This window comes from Micropterus dolomieu, linkage group LG22 (assembly GCF_021292245.1).
Source record: "Micropterus dolomieu isolate WLL.071019.BEF.003 ecotype Adirondacks linkage group LG22, ASM2129224v1, whole genome shotgun sequence".
Classification (NCBI taxonomy): Eukaryota; Metazoa; Chordata; class Actinopteri; order Centrarchiformes; family Centrarchidae; genus Micropterus; species Micropterus dolomieu.
The window spans coordinates 35,770,834-35,790,270 of record NC_060171.1 but is presented as its reverse complement, the minus strand read 5'-3'; the positions used below and the strand labels follow the sequence as shown (position 1 = coordinate 35,790,270).

General features: G+C 40.1%; 1 long non-coding RNA gene across 1 annotated transcript; it reads right to left on the bottom strand.

The window, feature by feature from the left end:
* Positions 1–13,007: 13,007 nt before the first annotated feature.
* Positions 13,008–15,747, bottom strand: LOC123962338. The gene is made up of 3 exons (XR_006822904.1): positions 15,612–15,747; positions 14,405–14,554; positions 13,008–13,296 (listed from the first exon to the last, which is right to left on the bottom strand). It is a non-coding gene; the product is annotated as an uncharacterized LOC123962338 (long non-coding RNA).
* Between the last annotated feature and the right edge of the window lie 3,690 nt (positions 15,748–19,437).

The following is a 19,437-nucleotide window of genomic DNA, read 5'->3' as shown; positions in this document are numbered from 1 at the left end:
AATAATAATCATTTACATTCTAATTAAAAAGCATCATTATGTTAATCATTTACATCCTAATGAAATACATTTGCATGGTAATCACAGGCGGATGGTATTGTGACAGGGAAGCATTCTGCATTTTCACATACTAATAAAAAGACAGAGGAACACTGTGGACAGACAGAGACATAAAGGCAAACTGAAATGAAACCACGCAACGCAGATGGGAATCATCTCAATGTCTGATTGACTTTGACATCATTATTTCAACAAGGGGGAGATTTTTTACTCACAGAGACCTCTGTACACAAACACCTTAAATTCAACAATACAACTGTCTCACTTTGTCTGTAGTGACAGATTATCTACAGAGTATATGTGACAATTTGTGACATACACACATATTCTCAGACTAATTTAGTTGAACTTGATTTACTCACTCAACAAAACCTGCATTCAGCAAAGTTCAACACAGACATATGCAAAAGCAAACAATTAGTAAACTATTGCATTAATCTTTTCAATTCAATTGTATTTTATTTATAAAGCACCGATTCATAACAGGAGTCTCAGTGCACCTTTCATATACACCGTACTCTTTGTAATACCCAACAATTCCCACCATGAGCAAGGACTACAGGCAACACAGGCAAGAAAATACTGAAATGTAGAAACCTCAGCAGAACCTAGACTCAGTGTGGGTGGCAATCTGTCTCCACCGGTCGGTGGGTAGAGAGAGTGAACAAATCCTGTAACATGTCACACACACTCTTTACTCAAGCTAGCACTGCTTTACAAACACCAGTTACAGTAAATCAAATGACCACTCAAAGCAAAAATACTTATTTGGAACATTGGGCAGAAGAGACAAAAAACCCAACACAAACTAGATTGTTATTCTACAGAGCCCCCCTAGGCCAACTTAGTCAAAAAAATAAATTCAAATTACCTCGTGGCCTCAAGATAGTATCTTGTGGCTTCAAGATAAGTGTATATAAAAAGAGCCTGTAGAGCAGCTTTTCTCCAGTCTACTAAATGTTGGCACTGCCATTGCCATAGCATAATTCACCCCTAAATTAATATAGATCTTAATGAAATAGTCTCTATCCATAGTTATCACCCAAAGAGTACTTTAAGTAGGTGGAAGCTAGTGGAGAAAAGCTGCTTAATTGTGCATGCTCGTTTTATATACACTTATCTTGAGGCCACGAGGTAATTAGAATTTAGTTTTTTGACTAAGTGTGCCTAGGGGTGCTCTCCGTATTATTCTGGCCCTAAACAGAGATTATGAAATGGCTACATATCTCTCTTCTGTCAGAGATATCAAGCAGAGGCAGCTTCGTACCAAGGACAGACTCGGTGACCACGCCCTTACAATTGAAAAAGGGAGCCATAAAAGTCCTGGTTACCGAAAGAATACAGAGTATGTGAACAGTGTACGACAGGTGATAATTGATAATGAGAGAGGCACGTAAACAAGGCGAGCTGGAATACCATGGCCACAAGCTCCGGTTTTACGAAGATTACAGCACGGAGGTTTTGAAGCAGCGGACTGAATCCAAGGGGGTTATGGCTGAGCTCTATCAGCGCGGTCTCCGACCCTCCCTCCTCTTCCCTGCGAAGCTGTGCATCACTCTCCAGAACGGAGAGAGGATGTGGTTGCGGTCCGTTTCTGAAGCATCCAACTTCATCTCTACTTTGGATGGGAGTACATAGTAAATGCGTTTGGTTGTGAGTATACAACTGTGGACAAATGTTCTTTTCTTAGCCCCAGCCAATTTCTCTGACTGATGTTACCTCACGCTTTTTTCTCTCTCTCTCCTCGCCCTTTAAAATGAGAAAATCAGCTGGGTGAACGTGACACATTTTATTTTTATTCTTGTAGCTTGTATTTTATTGCCTAATCCACGCCTTTTTATTTATTTCTATCTTTATTTCAAATCAGCTGGATGAGTGTGACAATTTAATTATTATCATTATTGTCATTTTGATTGTCTGCCTAACTCACGCTTTTGTTGGTTATTAGTATTTGAAATCGGCTGGATGAACATGGCAATATGCTGGTTTGTTTTGTTTATCATTTTGACAGTTTGACCAATTCACGGCTTCTTTTGTTGGTATCTGAATATGCTGGATAACTATTTCTGTTTGATTTGTTGATTTGTTGTCATTTTGATTGTTCGCTGGGTATAGCCTATATATGATTGTTCATTATGTTACTAGGCTGCTATAGGGTGAATTGTACAAGATCTATGTGGGAGCTAGCACAGATCGCCTGGAATGATTGTTGTGAGACTAGTAAGGGTCCTTTGGGGTTTGCTGTTTGGAGCAATATATGGGGTGGGGTCAGGGTGTGTTGGGTTGGAGTTAACTGGGTTCGTCGCTGATAAGCTACCACCTGCTGTATTTTCAGTTATTTTAATTTTGTATTGTTTTTTTGTTTGTTTTTTTTTTCAGTTTTTCTTTTCCTAGTTATTTTGCTACTCTGTTCATGTGCTGTTCATCTTTCTCCCATCGTAGCAAGTCTTTTGATTCTCAGCATACTAAAACGGAGTTAGATGAAGGGCAATCTGAATTTAATTAGTTGGAATGTCAAGGGGCTAAATCACCAAGTGAAAAGAGGTAAAGTCTTCACCCACCTAAAGCGGCTCAGGGCTGGGATAGTGTTTCTTCAAGAAACCCACTTGCATGACTCTGACCAATGGCGTTTAGGTAAATGCTGGCGTGGACAACTTTTCCATTCTAATTTCAGGGGTAAGGCTAGGGGCACAGCTATCCTTATTGATAGTAACATTCCTTTTGAGCCCTCAAACATTATATCGGACAATAACGGTCGTTTTATTATTGTTTCAGGCAAACTTTACAATAAGTCAGTCATCTTGGCCAACGTCTACGCGCCTAACATTGATGATGTACAATTCTTTAAGAGATTTTTTTCTCAACTACCTGATCTCAATTCTCACTCTCTTATTCTTGGTGGGGATTTTAATTGTTATTTAGACCCAGTTTTAGACCGTTCTTCCCCTAACCCTGCCACTCTTAGCAGATCTGCTGACCTTATCAAATCATTTCTTGCTGATTATAGCCTCTCTGATCCGTACTGGTTTTTATACCCCACAGGAAGAGAATACTCATTCTTTTCTCATGTTCACCACACCTACACCCGAATAGATTATTTTTTTGTTGATAATTCATTAATGTCAGACCTTAAGTCATGCAGTTATGAAAGTATTATGATCTCAGATCACGCTCCTTTGCTCCTTCAATTGGCTCTCTCTGATGCTGAGTGTACAAGAAACTGAAATCGCTGATCATATTCTGAACATAGACAGACAATATGCTAATTCGCCCTCACCTGAACTTTACAAAGAACGTTTAAAACTCCAGACAGAATTCAACCTTCTTTCCTCTCGTCAAGTTGCCGACCAGTTGCTGAGAAGCAGAAGTACTTTTTACGAGCATGGTGACAAGATTGGTAAACTCCTGGCCAATCAACTGTGCGGATTTAGAGCGAAGCAACTTATCCCTGGAATACGGACAGACAGTGGGTGTACAACATCAGATCAGAAACTTATTAACGAAAAGTTCCAAATATTTTATTCTAATTTGTATAGTTCGGATTGTACAGCAGACGTAACTGCCATGGAAACCTTTTTTAGTAACCTAAACATGCCTTCCCTTTCTCAAGACCTGAGACATAGTCTTGAGGCACCTATTACTCAGAAGAAGATTATTGCAGCAATTACATCTATGCAATCAGGTAAATCTCCTGGCCCAGACGGACTTTCTTCTGACTTTTTAAAGAAATTTTCAGTTGAATTATCGCCCTTTTTATGTTCAGTATTCTCAGACTCATTTGACTCAGGTAAACTTCCACCTTCGTTCTATCAGGCTTGTATCTCCCTGATGTTAAAAAAGAATAAAGACCCTCTAGATTGTGCATCATGCAGACCAATTTCGCTATTAAATACGGACGTAAAGATACTTGCCAAAATCCTCGCCCACAGATTGGAGGATATTCTTCCATTTATCATTTCCCCCGACCAAACTGGCTTTATAAAGGGACGCCACTCATTTTATAATATCCGTCGGTTAATGAACGTTTTATATTTCCCCAAGAATACTGTATCAGAATGCCTCGCTTCTATGGATGCTGAAAAAGCATTTGATAGAGTAGAATGGAATTACTTATTTTTTACCCTTGAAAAATTTGGTTTGGGTCCTGTTTTCATTTCTTGGGTTAAACTTTTATATGCATGCCCTTCAGCCTCAGTATTAACAAACAGCCGTTACTCGAGTAGTTTTGATTTACATCGTGGGACCCGGCAGGGTTGTCCTTTGAGCCCACTCCTTTTTGCTATTGCAATCGAACCTCTTGCGATTGCCATTCACGGAAACGATATGATACAGGGGATATGGAGAGGAGGAATCGAGCATAAGGTATCTTTATACGCTGATGACTTACTTTTGTTTGTCTCAAAGCCAGCCACATCCCTACCGGAGGCACTTTCTGTGTTAGAGGTCTTTAGTCAATTTTCAGGCTATAAACTTAAGTAAGAGCGAACTCTTTCCGATTAATACAGAAGCACTTAAACTCAAGTATACTGCTCTCCCACTCAAGGTGGTGACAGATCATCTGAGTTACCTTGGGGTATGTTTTACTAGGAATTTTAAAAACCTATTTAAATCAAACTTCCTCAAATTATTGGATCAGGCGAAGCAAATATTATCGAAGTGATCTCCTCTGTCTTTTTCTCTTATAGGTAGAATAAATTCAATTAAAATGACACTTCTCCCAAAGTTCCTATATCTTTTCCAATGTCTCCTCATTTTTCTCCCTAAATCCTTTTTTCAGGCCCTTGACTCTTTAATGATAAATTATATTTGGAATGGTAAACACCCTCGGTTACGGAAAGCTTTTCTTCAAAGACCCAAACAATCAGGTGGAATGGCTCTCCCTAATTTCCAATACTACTACTGGGCTGCTAATATTCGTTCTTTAGTGTATTGGGTGCATTTTCACCTTGATGACACAGCCCCAGTCTGGGTAACAATGGAGTCCAGCGCCATTAGCCCATTGTCTCTATCTGCCCTCTTAAGCGCCGCACTCCCACTCTCCTCTGCTATTCCTAATGGTTTTCCTGTGATTAAGCACACTCTTCGAATCTGGACCCAATTTAGGAAGAATTTTGGACTTCAAATTTTTTCACTTCTCAGCCCAATTGCAGCTAATCATTTGTTTGCCCCCTCGATGGTGGATGGTGCATTTAAGATCTGGCATAAAAAAGGCTTAAAATGCATTGGCGATTTATTTATTAATGACCTATTTGTTAGTTTTTCTCAATTGACAAAAAACTTTGGTTTGGTAAAGTCTAATTTTTTCAGATTTTTACAAATCAGGCATTATATACAGAAGTTGATTCCCCAATTCCCCAATAAACCCCCAGCCAACCCTGTCGATAAGTTTCTTTCTGTTAACCCCACATTAAAAGGCACAATTTCTGTTTTTTACAACCTTATTTCAGAGTTGCATAGCCCCTCATTAGCAGCTGTAAGAACCATGTGGGAGCAGGACCTAGGTTCTGCCTTCACAGATCACATGTGGGATTCAGTCCTAGATCAGATAAACTCTACCTCCATGTGTGCCCGACATGCTCTTGTGCAATTTAAAGTAGTACACCATGTTCACATATCTAAAACCAAACTAGCTCGTATGTTCCCTGATGTGGACCCGACCTGTGATAGCTGTAAGAACGCACCTGCGTCACTCTTTCACATGTACTGGACATGTCCCACCTTGAATGGGTTCTGGACATCAGTGTTTCAAACGCTGTCTGAAGTACTTCAGCATCAGATTGAGCCAAACCCTTTTACTGGCATCTTTGGCATTGCTCCAAATTTGGCCTTTCCTAAAGGGAAGCTGAAAGTATTGGTCTTTACCTCCTTATTAGCTTGTAGGGCTATCTTACTCAAGTGGAAAGATCCTGCTCCTCCTTCCCACTCACATTGGATTAGGGACATTATGTCCTGTATGAATTTAGAGAAAATACGGTACACCACCCAGGGATCTGAAAATAAATTTTACAAAATATGGCACCCCTTCTTGACATTTTTTGAGAAACCAACTACAACAATATCAGAGTAGCTACCCTCTTCTCCTTCTTTATTTTATTTTTATTTATTTTTATTATTATTATTATTATTATTATTATTATTATTTTTATTTTTTTTTCTTACCCTTTTTACCGTTATGTACTATAATTTGGACTTATGTTTTAAATCATCTCTAGTAGGATCTCTTAAATGCAGGCTTGTTTGTAATTGGATGGAAGGGTGGGTTTTGGGGGGGGTATGTTCGGTTTAAAAAAAAGGAAAATGTGTATTCCATCGTACAGTATTTGTTTTTGCAGAGTTGTCATTTAATAAAAAAACTTTGAACAAAAAACACAGGCATTTTTAGCACTCACTGGAGACATGCCATGTGCCAGCCTGCTTTAAATCCTCCACCATCATCCTTGTCCCCAAAAAACCAAGGACCACAGGACTACACGACTACAGACCCACCACCTTGACCTCTGTGGTAATGATGTCTTTTGAGCGCCTTGTGTTGTCCCACCTTAAATCCCAGACACAGACCCTCTCCTGGACCCCCTAAACTCAGCCTAAAGAGCCAACAGGTCTGTAGATCATGCAGTAAACATGGCCCTTCACTGTTATAGAACAGAATAATCTTTATCAAAGAATGACCGAGTCACTGGAGTCTTTTTCAGTGAAGGCTTTACTTACAGCAAGGAGTCAATACATGCACTACAGTGAGAACAGAATTGAGTGACGAGAAAGGCCCGACAGCTGAGTCGACAAGCCTTCTTTTTTCAGCGTTCCGAATTAGTCCCATCGCCACCCGGAAGTATTCCGGAAAAAAGAGGTTAATCATAACCTATCCTCCCCACACGGCTCACTCATTCCAAGCATCAACAGCATTATCCCCAGCCCGGATTTCTCCATGCAATACGTTAACATTAACCACGCCATCTGCATAGCAGGTCAAGGGGCTTGCCTTTCAAAAGCAGATATCACCAGCGCATTCAAAGTTCCGCAGACAAAATCCTTCTTGTCCAATCTCTTAACCACAGCCGCAGCAGTCCCCTCTCTCCATGATAGAGTCGTTCAGGACGAGGCTTGCAAAATGGAAATGCCCCTGTGGCAACATTTCCTGGTTTCCTGGAACGGCATTTCCTTCTTCTATGAAGACTTCATCACCCAGCCTGCCATTTCCCTCTCTGGACATCATGTCCATCTGCAATTTCATCACCCACGCGCATTCCATCGAGAAAATCAGCTCCTCTACCATCCAGACCTACTTGGCAGGCATCAATTTCTTCTTCAGAATAGTCACCGGCTTCCCATGTCCGTCCACCTCTCATTCCCACATCACAATGTTAATTAAAGGCTTGAAGAAACAAGAACCCACTCTAGCCGCTAGATGCTTGTTGTCACTTGAACCTCCTCAGTCGCTGCATTCAGTTTCTCCGTTCAGGATACATGTCGCCAGCAATCGACTCGACTCTAGAATCCATGTTTTTGCTGGCTTTCTTCGGCTTCCTGAGGTGTTCAGAATTCACCCCTACGTCATCCGCCTACAATCCTTCCCGTCATCCCAGTCTGTCAGACATCACCATTCACACCTCCAACTCTCTCATTTTCTCGGCCGTGGGTCATCCCAGGCCTCATCTAGGTGCCGTCTGGGGGTTCAGTAAATCACTCGGGCGAAACTTCTACCGAGACGGAACCCCCACTCTGAGTCTCAGCCACCTGCTCATCACGCCTCCCAGATCAGCATCCACATGGCATCCTTTCTCCAGCACCATTCCCCTTTACATCCATTTATCTATCTGTACATTCAGAACATTCATTAAACCTTTAAACGACATATTGTTGTGGCGTGGTCCTTGCTAGTGAAAGAGCTTTTGTGTTATTAGTTAGTTCTGTGTTTGTCTGTTTTAGTTATTATTAGGGTTCAAACTGCGTAGCGGTAGAACCCTTCTATGTTTGTCTGTTTTAGTTATTATTATTATTATTTGTTTGCTGCTCAAATTCTGGAATGAGCTAGAAAAATCACACAGCGTCACACAAATTACACTATAAATCACCATTTTGCTTGCATATGCCCCTAAAAATCGATACGTGCAAACCGGAAAAATGATTTCTCCCTTTAGGCTATATGCCACCAAATAACTCCAGTAGCAAGGAAGTACATAAGGTACATAAAGTACACAAAGAACCATCCCCGACAAAAAAAAGGTTCTTCTGTTGGTGGGGTTCTGGTTGCCCTGCACGATTGCTCTAAAAGTTGATCCGTGTATCATCAGCTTTAGGGAACTAAATTAACAAAATCATTTCTATCAAATTACTTGTTTTTTATTCTGTTTTTAAAGTGGAACAACACAAAATTAAAATTAAATAAAGGTTTTGGTCTTTCAAAAATATTTAGTGACCAATATAGCATTCTTTTCAATAACTGCCATGAACCTTCCATCCATGGAGTCTGTCAGTTTCTTGATCTGTTCACTATCAACTTAAGCTGAAGCAGCAACCACAGCCTCCCAAATGCTGTTCAAAGAGGTGTGTTCTCTTTCCTGACTGTAAATTTTATGTTTGAGAAGGGCCCACAAGTTCTCAATAGGATTCAAGTCAGGTGAGAAAACGGGCCAGGTCATTATTCTGGCATCTTTGAGGTCCTTGCTGGCTAGCTAAGCAGTGGAGTACTTGGATGCATGTAATGGAGTACTGTCCTTCTTTCTGTACCACTTGAAGAAAGAATCTTCCAGAAACTGGCAGTAGGTTTGGGAGTAGAGTTTCAGTCCATCTTCAACCCAAAAAGGTCTGAATATCTCATCCTTAGTGATAGCATCCCATACCAGTGCCTCTCCTCCACCCTGCTGGCGCCTGAGTCGAAGCGGTGATGGTAAAACCATCTGTCTTCAGGTATTTCTTTGCCCAATCTTGATGCCTCAACTTTTGAATCTATTCAGTGGTGGTCATTTTTCAGCCTTCCTGACCTTGGCCATGTCTCTAAGGCTCCTTGTACTTCTGGACACTTCAGGTAGGTTGCAATTCTGCACTATGGTGGTACTGGAGGATAACTGGTTCCTGATAGCTTCATGTTTAATTGTACTAAAGTCTTTTGCAGTTAATTTGTGCTTCTTCTCCATGCCCTGTAGGGCCCCAGTTGATGGTGAGCACGCCTCAAAAGCTTAACTATTCCAGAGTGTTGCCTCTGTCTGAAGAGCATTTTAGAATTTTTGACTTATCAGTGTCAGTTAAATCTCTTTTTTGGCCCATTTTACCTGAAGAAATCAAGCTGCCTAATAATCATGCACAACTTGACATAAGGTGTCATTCACTTTGGCCACTTTGGCTGATGTCATATTATTAGGCTGTAATATCAGAGCATTCAGCACTAACCTGCTGTATTTTATGTTGTCATACAGTAACAAGTGCCTTGTCATACAGTAACAACTGCACATGTCATTCCAATAGTATAGTCCTGTGATGACAGTTGTAGGCTACATTTGAGAGACGTTTAGCCTAATGCATGTTGTGAAAATTGGTATACCAAGATTTCCCTGTTTGCACTACCTGATCATAGCTTGTGTTCTCATATTTTATGCAATTTTAATGAGCCAAGCAGTGGGGAGACAGACTATGCTTGTAGTCACACACACATGAGGAGAGCAAAGTTCAGCTTTAAAAGTATTTTTTTGCCAACAGGTCCTGTTGTCGGCCTATGTATTTTATTATAGATCATTAGTTTGTGTGACTGTATCATATAAGCTAACTTTGGTTATGTTTAGGTAGGGCTGGACGATATGGCCAAAAATATTATCACGATAAAAATGTTCATATCTTTCAATATCGATAATTACCACGATAAGTATCAAATTTGTTCTACTTTCTTTCGAATTTAAAGGCTGACTTTTGCTCCTGAGTGAAAGTTGAAGAAACCTGATGGTTAACTGGTTTAAACTCTTCTTTAACACTTAATGCCAAACAGTGAATCACTTCACAAATCTGAGGTGGAACGTTCAAAACAATTATGATAAAATCTTTGTCAACCAATATACATGAGTAAAATTAAGTAAAAGCTTTTTTCAGTCCTTTTTCCTTAACAAAATAAAAATCTTAATAACATTTTTTTATTCTAGTTCGTATGATTGAAGTGAATAAAATCAAACATTTATTGTTTGTAATATTGTTATTGAAAAAAATGATATTGCGATAATTAATTATTGTTATTGTTTTATTGTCCAGCCCTATGTTTAGGTGTCACTTTCAGCTGTATAATATGATCTTCATGGAGCATCATGATATTCACTCAGTTGTCATGGAGCTGGATCTACTTGCAAGCTCTGTGGCTGCTGATTTCAGCTTGTTAGGACTTTTCAACGCCTGATAAAGAACGCTGAAAAAACCTGTGCATATGAGTTGGAATTGTGTTGTCAAACCACTGTCTCTAAGCTCACTAATGAACTTTATATTTTTTATTGTTGACAATGTGATATGTTGCTGTTGAATTTTTCTAATTGTCAGACCTGTGCGTACCAAACCTACTTTACATTCAACTCCATTGTACTGAGGTAGAGGCAGAAATCTCAGAGACAGACTGGACCTGAGCAAATAAAATCAAAACTACCAGCATGGATAAATAAGAGAAGTGAGAAGGTATATTTGTATATTTAAATATACTTTGTAATTTGGGTGAACCAACCCTCAGTTACTTAAATTTTTGGTAAACTCTGGCTCACTCGGCTGAATCTAACATAGTGGCTGGATATATCAGACTTTAGTGATAGCTGGAGGAAAATTTGATGTTCCTGCTAATAAATAGACAGAAAACACCCAAAGATGGAGTGATAATCAAATTGCCATTCAGTGTGAACATCAGGCAATGATTGGGTGTGTTGCAACTCCTGAGCAGAGCCTTGTAAAGGTCTTTGCTCTCAGTATTAGAAGCTTTTCTTCAGGACAAAGAGGGGTTAGGCTGCTCTGCACATCAAATGTGGAGGTCAAACTGATCCATGTATTAAATAGGGAGGCTGGGCCTGGCCACACATCACACATGAGGCTGCACTAGGCCACACACTGAACACATTTAATCTGAGCCTGGCTCTCCTATTGAGACAGAGAGCTCAGACAGACAACCTACAGCCGAGCAGACTTACATCACCTCTGGCAGCTCGAGTGCTCCATCTCTTCATGGCTTTTCTCCTTTTCTTACCTTCTACTGTGGACAATCTCCTTATGCCACAATGGCATGGAGGATCCCTTTAGACCACAATCCTGTGCTGCTGCAGCATGGACAATCCTGTCCAACTACAAAGCACAACATTCTCTTCTGCTCAGCTTCAATTAGCTGTGCTCTGATACATCTCAATACAACTTCAGTACGGCTTCAGTAAAATTTAAATGTGGCTCAAAACATCTCAATTCAACCTCAGTGCTTCTCAATGCAGCTTCAGTACTCTGTCCCTATGTCTTAATACGGCTCAGTACATCTCAATACAGCTGCAGCACATTTAAATACGTCCTCAGAGCCTGACACTATTCAGTAGCTTAGATTCTCTACCTGAAGGTTTAGGAAGGTTTGTTGCTGCTGTGAAAGAATGATTGAGAGAATGGAGAGAATTCCAGTTGGGATGCTCAGTGATGAGTTCAGCTTGACTCATAACGACTGGATCTTTACGCTGACTTAACAAACTAAATGGTTGTTGAATTAATTAATTGGCACTGAAGTATGTTGGCTGGCTCTGGATGTCCTAAGAATGACTAACACCACCTTGCATCAACATTTAACCTAAATAACGTGTGCCAGTGTTTACTGTCCTCTCCTGAGCTGAATAGAATAATAAACACTTGGACTAAGCTTGTAACTACCAGGTGGAATAGTAAAAAGTGATTGTTTTTAACCTTGTGTCTATGTATTTGATATTGTACACTTGTATGCCTACACTTGTCACTACTCTGAATTACAAAAAAATAAATAGAGTGACACTCTGGGAGTAAAAGTTAGGAGGGAACGGTATTCCTGAGTTCGAAAATCTATTCAATGAATTTTATAGGGGAAATCGCTTATAGCTGTTTACACAGTTTCTAAAGAGTGTTCATGAAACGTGATTGTGTAACTGATTGTGCTTTAATGCACCCCAAATCTGTTGTCAGTAGCTCTCTGAAATGTTTCTCATTTTTAAGTGGCTGTCACAATAGTGAGTGAAACCAATAAATGTAATCTAGTCATAGGTTAAAAACAGGGAGTTCTATATTCAGGCATTTAATTCATCAATTTCATTCATTCAATCTTTTTTATCGAGTCCTCATCAGAATTGTTGTGTAGTGCAGGATAAAGCCTAATGTTATGCAGATGTTTTACCTAGTTGTACCTGATCCCATATTGATGCCTGCCACTTCAGTAACTTGACATTAGAAACATCTAATGTTCTCAAAGGAGGTGCGCAGTGAGACCCTGCAGATCCAAAAGGATACGCAGGAGGAGGGTCTTTATACACACGCACAAACGCTAAAACATGTGGCCAGCTGCATGGAAGCTCTTAACACCAGCAGAGAAAGAGAGAGAGAAAGATAACAAGGACACCGTGGCTGCTCCAATTGTCCTGCTTGTTGGATTATAAAAAATCTTGCCATATTACTGCTGCCGCTAGTCAAGTTCACAATTTACTGCAGGCCACCGGGAAATGTTTACAGTTACATTCACAGTTACACAGCTTTTACTTGACCATTTCTGTTTTTGAAGGTGGGTTTAAATGTAAATCATATTTTATTATTTGAATAATTTAATAACACATCATTATGTTATAATTATTAAGTTATTATTACTTTTGTGAGCAGGTTAAGTAATATGAGGAGTATTAATGATACTACTTAACAACTGAACGCAGAAAATAAAGCAGATACAACAGAAACTGATTATAGTGTTGCATTGTATCCCTATTAAGCATAAAATCAACTGACATATTAAAGCATTTTGACACAGGATTCCTCCACAAACAGAGCTTCAAAAGGTAAAATGTTTCATGCCATCATTGAACATAATGTTAACATCAGATGGAACATCACTTTGTCACAGTAATCCTAACCTGGATCCACAAACTGGTATCCTATCAACACAATTACACTAAAGGCTTCATTACTGTGATGGAGACGTCATTTTTCAAATGGAGAGGATTTATCCAGGAGGGGAGGTGGTGCAATAAAGATTAAAAATCACCAAATCCTTGGAAATGTTTGGAACTGCATGAACTGCATGTTACATACACAGGAAGAGAAAAAGACAGGCAGAGAAAGATTAACAAAATATATGCTGGTGCTACACAGGGAGCATCATACTTTTAACATAGAGCCAAGAGCCACAGACAGGGTAGGGCAGTCATAAAGTGTTGACAGACTAACACATTATTGGCTAGGCTCTGCACATAGAATTTGTGCGAAAATATTTTTAAAAACACCAACTTTTTGATGAATTTTGTTTGAAATTCATTTATTTGCCCCCTATAGAGTACACTATGAATTACCTCTCTGCTAGATGCTCTACAAATAATCTTGCTTTGTCTAACACTGCACCTGTTGGCCGCCATAACAGCTTTATTAAAAATTTAATGTGAATAAAATAACGTTTAAAAAATAACTTTTTCTAAAGAATACATGAGATCCACAATAAATCTATTGTTTGAATTCAGAAAAATTAACACCACCATGTTATATCTATGTTAAAAGTTGCAGGGGCAACTACATTAAAAAGCATTGTCTGTAAGCACTGTACACTACATGTCACATTCAACCCATTCAATACTGATGGCAGAAGCTAAGGTGCCAACTGCTCATCAGAAACTAATCATTCACACACTCACAGGAGCAATTTGTGGTTCAGTAGCACACTTCAAGCACACTTCAGACACGCAGACTGGAGGAACTGGGGATGGAACTGCAGAGCTTCTGATTAGTGGGCGATCAGCTCTACCTCCTGAGCCACAGGCTGCCGAATGAGCAGCTTATTGAGAGTTGAAGTATCAATTACTGTGCTCATTTTGAGTTAAAACTGAAGAGGAACTCCAATAAGAGGCTTTACTGAAGTGAGAGCAATGTGAAGAGAGGCCAGTCACCCATTAGGTACTTGTACTCACAGGCTCCTTCAGCAGCATAAGAGGCTTTTGCTGGCTGTATGGAAGCCAAACAATAAACAACTGTAGAGAGCAGTCCAATACAACTGTTGTGCTGACTATGGCTAACCTTAACTGGCTGAAGTGAGGGAGGAAGGTTCAGTAAGAGGTTTTCACTGAGTACAAAAGACAGCTAGATACAGACATGTGATGAAGACGTCCAGCCCACCCTGGATACTTAAAAGACTGACCTTCAACAAAAGGCTTCTGCAGGGACCCAGCTGATCAACTGTCTCAATAAAGCCTCCTCCCACAGGACCAGCATAACCTGAATGCTTTGTGTGATTGGTGATAATTACTGAGTTTGTTCCTGGTCTCAATTCGCTGGGAATCTGACATTTCTGGGAAGAAAAAAAGCCACAAATTGCTTTTTAAGTGGATTATTAATAACAGACACAGTAGAAAATATTAAAAGATTGGTTCACAGAAACTACAAATTATTTTTTTTCTATTGAGGCAGATAATTGGGGTTTAATTTAAAACCAGGTTTTGATATATCTCTCTCTAAGATTTCTGCCTCCACCCAAATACCATGTGGAGGAATGGAATGTATTTTGTGCTGCTCACTTCATGGACAAATGTAATACAGTGCTGCATTATAAAAAATACTCATGTGAAATAACGACAGTATTAGCAGCAAAATATTTTTTTAAATTAAATGAAAGTAAACATTCATTCTCATGGATGTTCCTATAGTACTCATCATTGTATGATGTATAACTCACTTAAATGGCCAGCACTCAATATAAGAAGACACATTCAGTGGCTTCAACTCATATTTAAATGTGTACATTTTAACTATCCTCATTATCTACCAGTCTAACAGTTTTTGGTACCGTATTCAATGAACTTGTACAACAACGTACTCAGAGTTATCATTAGATTTTCCATCATTGGATTATTGTCACTAATGCATTAAACATTTAAGAGAGAGAGAAAGCAGGAGGAAGGAGAACACCTCCAAAACTCAAACTGGGACCTCGTTCCACAGGAGAGGAGCTTGATAGCTGAAGGCTCTGGCTCCTATTCTACTTTTGGGGAACGACTATTGTAGGCAGGGGGGGGGGGGGCTGTTCCCAAAACTGCTGTTGCTCTGAACTCTCACACATGCAGGCTATTCTATGTGATCTCCTTTTGATAACTAATGCAATAAGTAATGTAATATTGTTTCATTTCCAATCACTGATCTACACTTTGAAAACCCCTGGTCTATGGGACAAACCCTATTTGTTGATGTAACAGGTACCAAACCAGGTATAGTCTTTGTTCATCTACTGACTTTGATCATTAAAGTAGCATATGTGAACACTGTGTTTTCAAGACAAGGGCGGAGCTTCATCACGGTGCCCACCTGCTACTAAGTCATTTAATACCAAGTTTACATGACCCCGGACTCACTGAGTCTGTCTGCATCGCGGCTGCCGGAGTGGATCAAAGTCATTCTAGTCTGTGCTCAGACCAGAATGTCCCAGAAGTGTCTCCCGCTCCGCTCCAGAGAGAAGCAACCAGTGTATTTTTGCGCCGCATCCGTCAAGCAGCACTGAGCAGATGAACCGGGCAGGAAGTCAGACATAAAAAGGCAGAGAATCCGGTCAATTTCCAAAATAAAATACCCTGTACAGACTCCCGATCGTATATATCAACAATAAACACAGTAAAAACACTAATCGGCAAATCAACAAAATCTAGACATGTCAGCAAAATCACACAGGCAAAACGCTCTTAGTTTTAGCTCGAAGTAGAATCACAAAAGGACAAATAACAAGTTATTAAAGTTGTGCAGGCACACTCTGCTGCACAACCCGTTCTCATCAATGTGCGTACAAATAACTCGGCTTTACACTTTCCAATTGCGTGCACTGTGTACGCCAAACTCCAATTGTGCGTGCATATGATACGCAAATCCTTCTCATTAACTTTGGTGGACAGCAGATCTGTCCAAAAACCACGTATCACCTTCAACGCTCATGACGTTACTAGTGACGTACCGGATTGCACACAGTTCACCTGATACGTGGACTATTCAAAGCAGGTAAGCGGGGAAAACCCATTATAACCTCTATTTTTGCCATGAAGTCACAGTGTTTACGGTATCATTTTATTAATTTTAGTGCTTCTGCCTCACGTTACATTGGTTGATGTGTCAAAATGACTGCAGCCTAGTTGTAAGTGGAACAGTGGGCTTCTCAGTTAGCATAGCTGCTAACTTACCCAACTATTGACATTAGCCTAAGCTAACTTCTACTGTGTCCAGAACTGTTGCAGCTTCAAAATAAAAAATATAAAACTGTTTTAACCACGTTGTGACATGGACTTTATCTTCAAGACATGGCTGATGACAGTTCCACAAATTAACAGACTTAATTAGTGTTAGCAATCATTTTTAGCTGTTAGCTAAAGTGGTAACGTTAGCCTATGGAACCTCGTTGGGGTCACTTGTAAAAAAAAATCATGTGGGTTTCTCAGTGCGCACGTTCATCTAAACCGGATTTATTCCCACATTGGTGGCAACATGGCACATGTTTAATCCCTAAAAATCCTGCGTTTAGAAAAACATGTTAATGCATACATTTCGAAAGGCAATTTTGTGGCGGCCACTGGGGTGTCCATGCTTGAAGTTATCTGTGGGTGCGGATTCCAAGACGTAACCTAAACTGGCACCAGATCAGTATTTCGCATTAAACTGCCTATATTCACCAAACAAGCCGATCTGCCAAAATAACTGCCACTTTGGTATAATTCAGCCAGACATTACTAGTTGCTTGCAGTTGCATGATACTGTAGGATTGGATTAGGCTACTATTCCTGGCAAATTTGACTGCTAAATTCATTATATACAGTACATTTTACCTAAAGAACATCAAGTAAGATGTAGACTAGAATCTTTGTTTCCAGCTAAACAAACAAACAACTACAAAAACAATTACATTACTTGTATAGCGCCTTTCTAGTCTTTTCGACCACTCAAAGCGCTTTTACACTACATCTGCATTCACCAGTCACACACATTCATACACTGAGCCTAAGTGCTCAAACGGAAATTAACAGTCACACCCATTCATACACTGGCGGAACAGCCGCCAGGGGCAAATCGGGGTTCAGTATCTTGCCCAAGGACACTTCGACACGCAGCCAGGGATTGAACCGCCGACCTTCCGATTAATGGGCAACCCGCTCTATCTCCTGAGCCACAGCCGCCCCAAAGTCAGCAAGTCAGCAAGTTTGAGTTACAGGCAGATCTCCGATGTAAGTGACACATTTATTTTTGTTTCAGTACAATGTCAAGTGGAAATAAAAACAAACTAGAAGCTGTTCTTCTGCTTGGAGATACAGGCAAGTTTCATTCTTGTTATGTGTAATTTATTTAACTCCAGTAACTTAATCCCCCATCTGTGTTTTATTACATGTCATGTCCATAAAGAAATGTAACACAGAGTCACACACTCAGAAGCCTGAAGTTACAGGACAATCTAAAGTGACCTGGTGGAAGAGGGACCATGATGGTCAGCGTGTGACTACCAGCAAACAGCTGGTTAGTATCCATGTTATCAAATGATGTTAATATTTTCGGGGCGGCTATGGCTCAGGAGGTAGAGCGGGTTGGCTGTTAATCGGAAGGTCGGAGGTTCGATCCCTGGCTCCCCCTGGTCGCGTGTCAAAGTGTCCTTGGGCAAGATACTGAACCCCAATTTGCCCCTGGCGGCTGTTCCAGTGAATGTGAATTTCCGTTTGAGCACTTAGGCTCAGTGTATGAATGTGGGTGACTGGTGAATGCAGATGTAGTGTAAAAGCGCTTTGAGTGGTCGGAAAGGCGCTATACAAGTACGGAGCATTTACATTTACTTTCAAGGGAGAGTAATTTGGGGTAGCTACTGGTTTGATGGTGTTGCTGGTACTCAGTATCACTGCAAGTTTTCCAGATGTTTTAGTTTTAGTTTTGTGAGATTTTTTTCTTATTTTAAATCTTGCAATGAGTTTGAAAGAATTGGTCTAATGGTGTTTGTTATTTTTATTTTTATTTTTTGAACAGTTGGTACTTCTCCATGTGCTAGTTTCTCTGTCACAACGTCACCAACTCCTAGCTACAATAATTCTGGTAAGTGGAAAAACTACTTTAAATATCTTTTTCAAAGAAAGGTATTCTTCAAATGAAAACTAGAATTTAAGTCAAAAGTAAGCCTCATTACTCTTTGCTATGTTTGGTAACTAGTTCGCTAATGATGCTTTTCCCACAGTCCCCTAACATGCCTCTAATATAAGTTACCACAATTTAATGCGTCAAGCTCTGTCCATGATACAGAAGTAGGAAAACGTTTGAAAAACCACGTGACTTTCCTGATATAGACTGATACTGTTGTCTGTTTCACGGTTGTGGGTTTGATTTCCAGTTTCCTTCCACCCATTGCATTCTCTGCTATCACTGGGCTGTCCCTGTATTGAAATCAATGGAAATACCAAAAAGGAAGTCAGTGGTAGTGTAATTGAAAATGTGGGAGTTCTGGTATCTTTCTCTTTTTTCTTTTTAAAGATTTTAATATGCAGAGGCTTGAGGACCCTCTACAGGATTCAGAGAGTTCCTGTGAATCTGCTGCTTTTGCAATCTCTGTTGGTAGATCCATCATACTGGTTTGCATAAATGGTAGGATTGTGTAAAAAATTAAAGCTGCAAGCAGCGTTGGGCGGGCCCTCGCACTTGTAGCGCGTCCGCGTCTGAGCCGGCCGAGTTGCACATTCTGGAGCTCTGCCGGTGCGGCTGTGAATTTCCTACGCGGTTCCGACGCCGCATGAAGGTGTTATATGTCACTTCCTGTGTCCCCTATGTGGAGCTACATAGCACTTGCCGCTATGAATATAAATCGGTATTGGCGTGTAGATGTCTGCGGGGTGGGAGAGTTATCAAGCACGTAAAGTTTGTTTCAGATGTGAGCATGTACACTGAACAATAATATAAATTCCTTTTATATTTCCCTGCCTTGTTGTTTATGTGTACATACAGAGGAAGAATGTGAGAACAGCACACATTTCATCGTTACTGTGTGTTAGAGCATGGGAGAACAGTGGATACTTTTAATACAGCACACACCCCTAATACTGTGTAACTATAACAAGTAGAGAACAGAAGAAAAAGATGTTCTTTCTTTACAACTGTCTGCATAGCTTATTCATATTGTGTAATGAATGAAAATAAATAGGCCTACTAGGCTCCTCTCTACTTTGACATTTA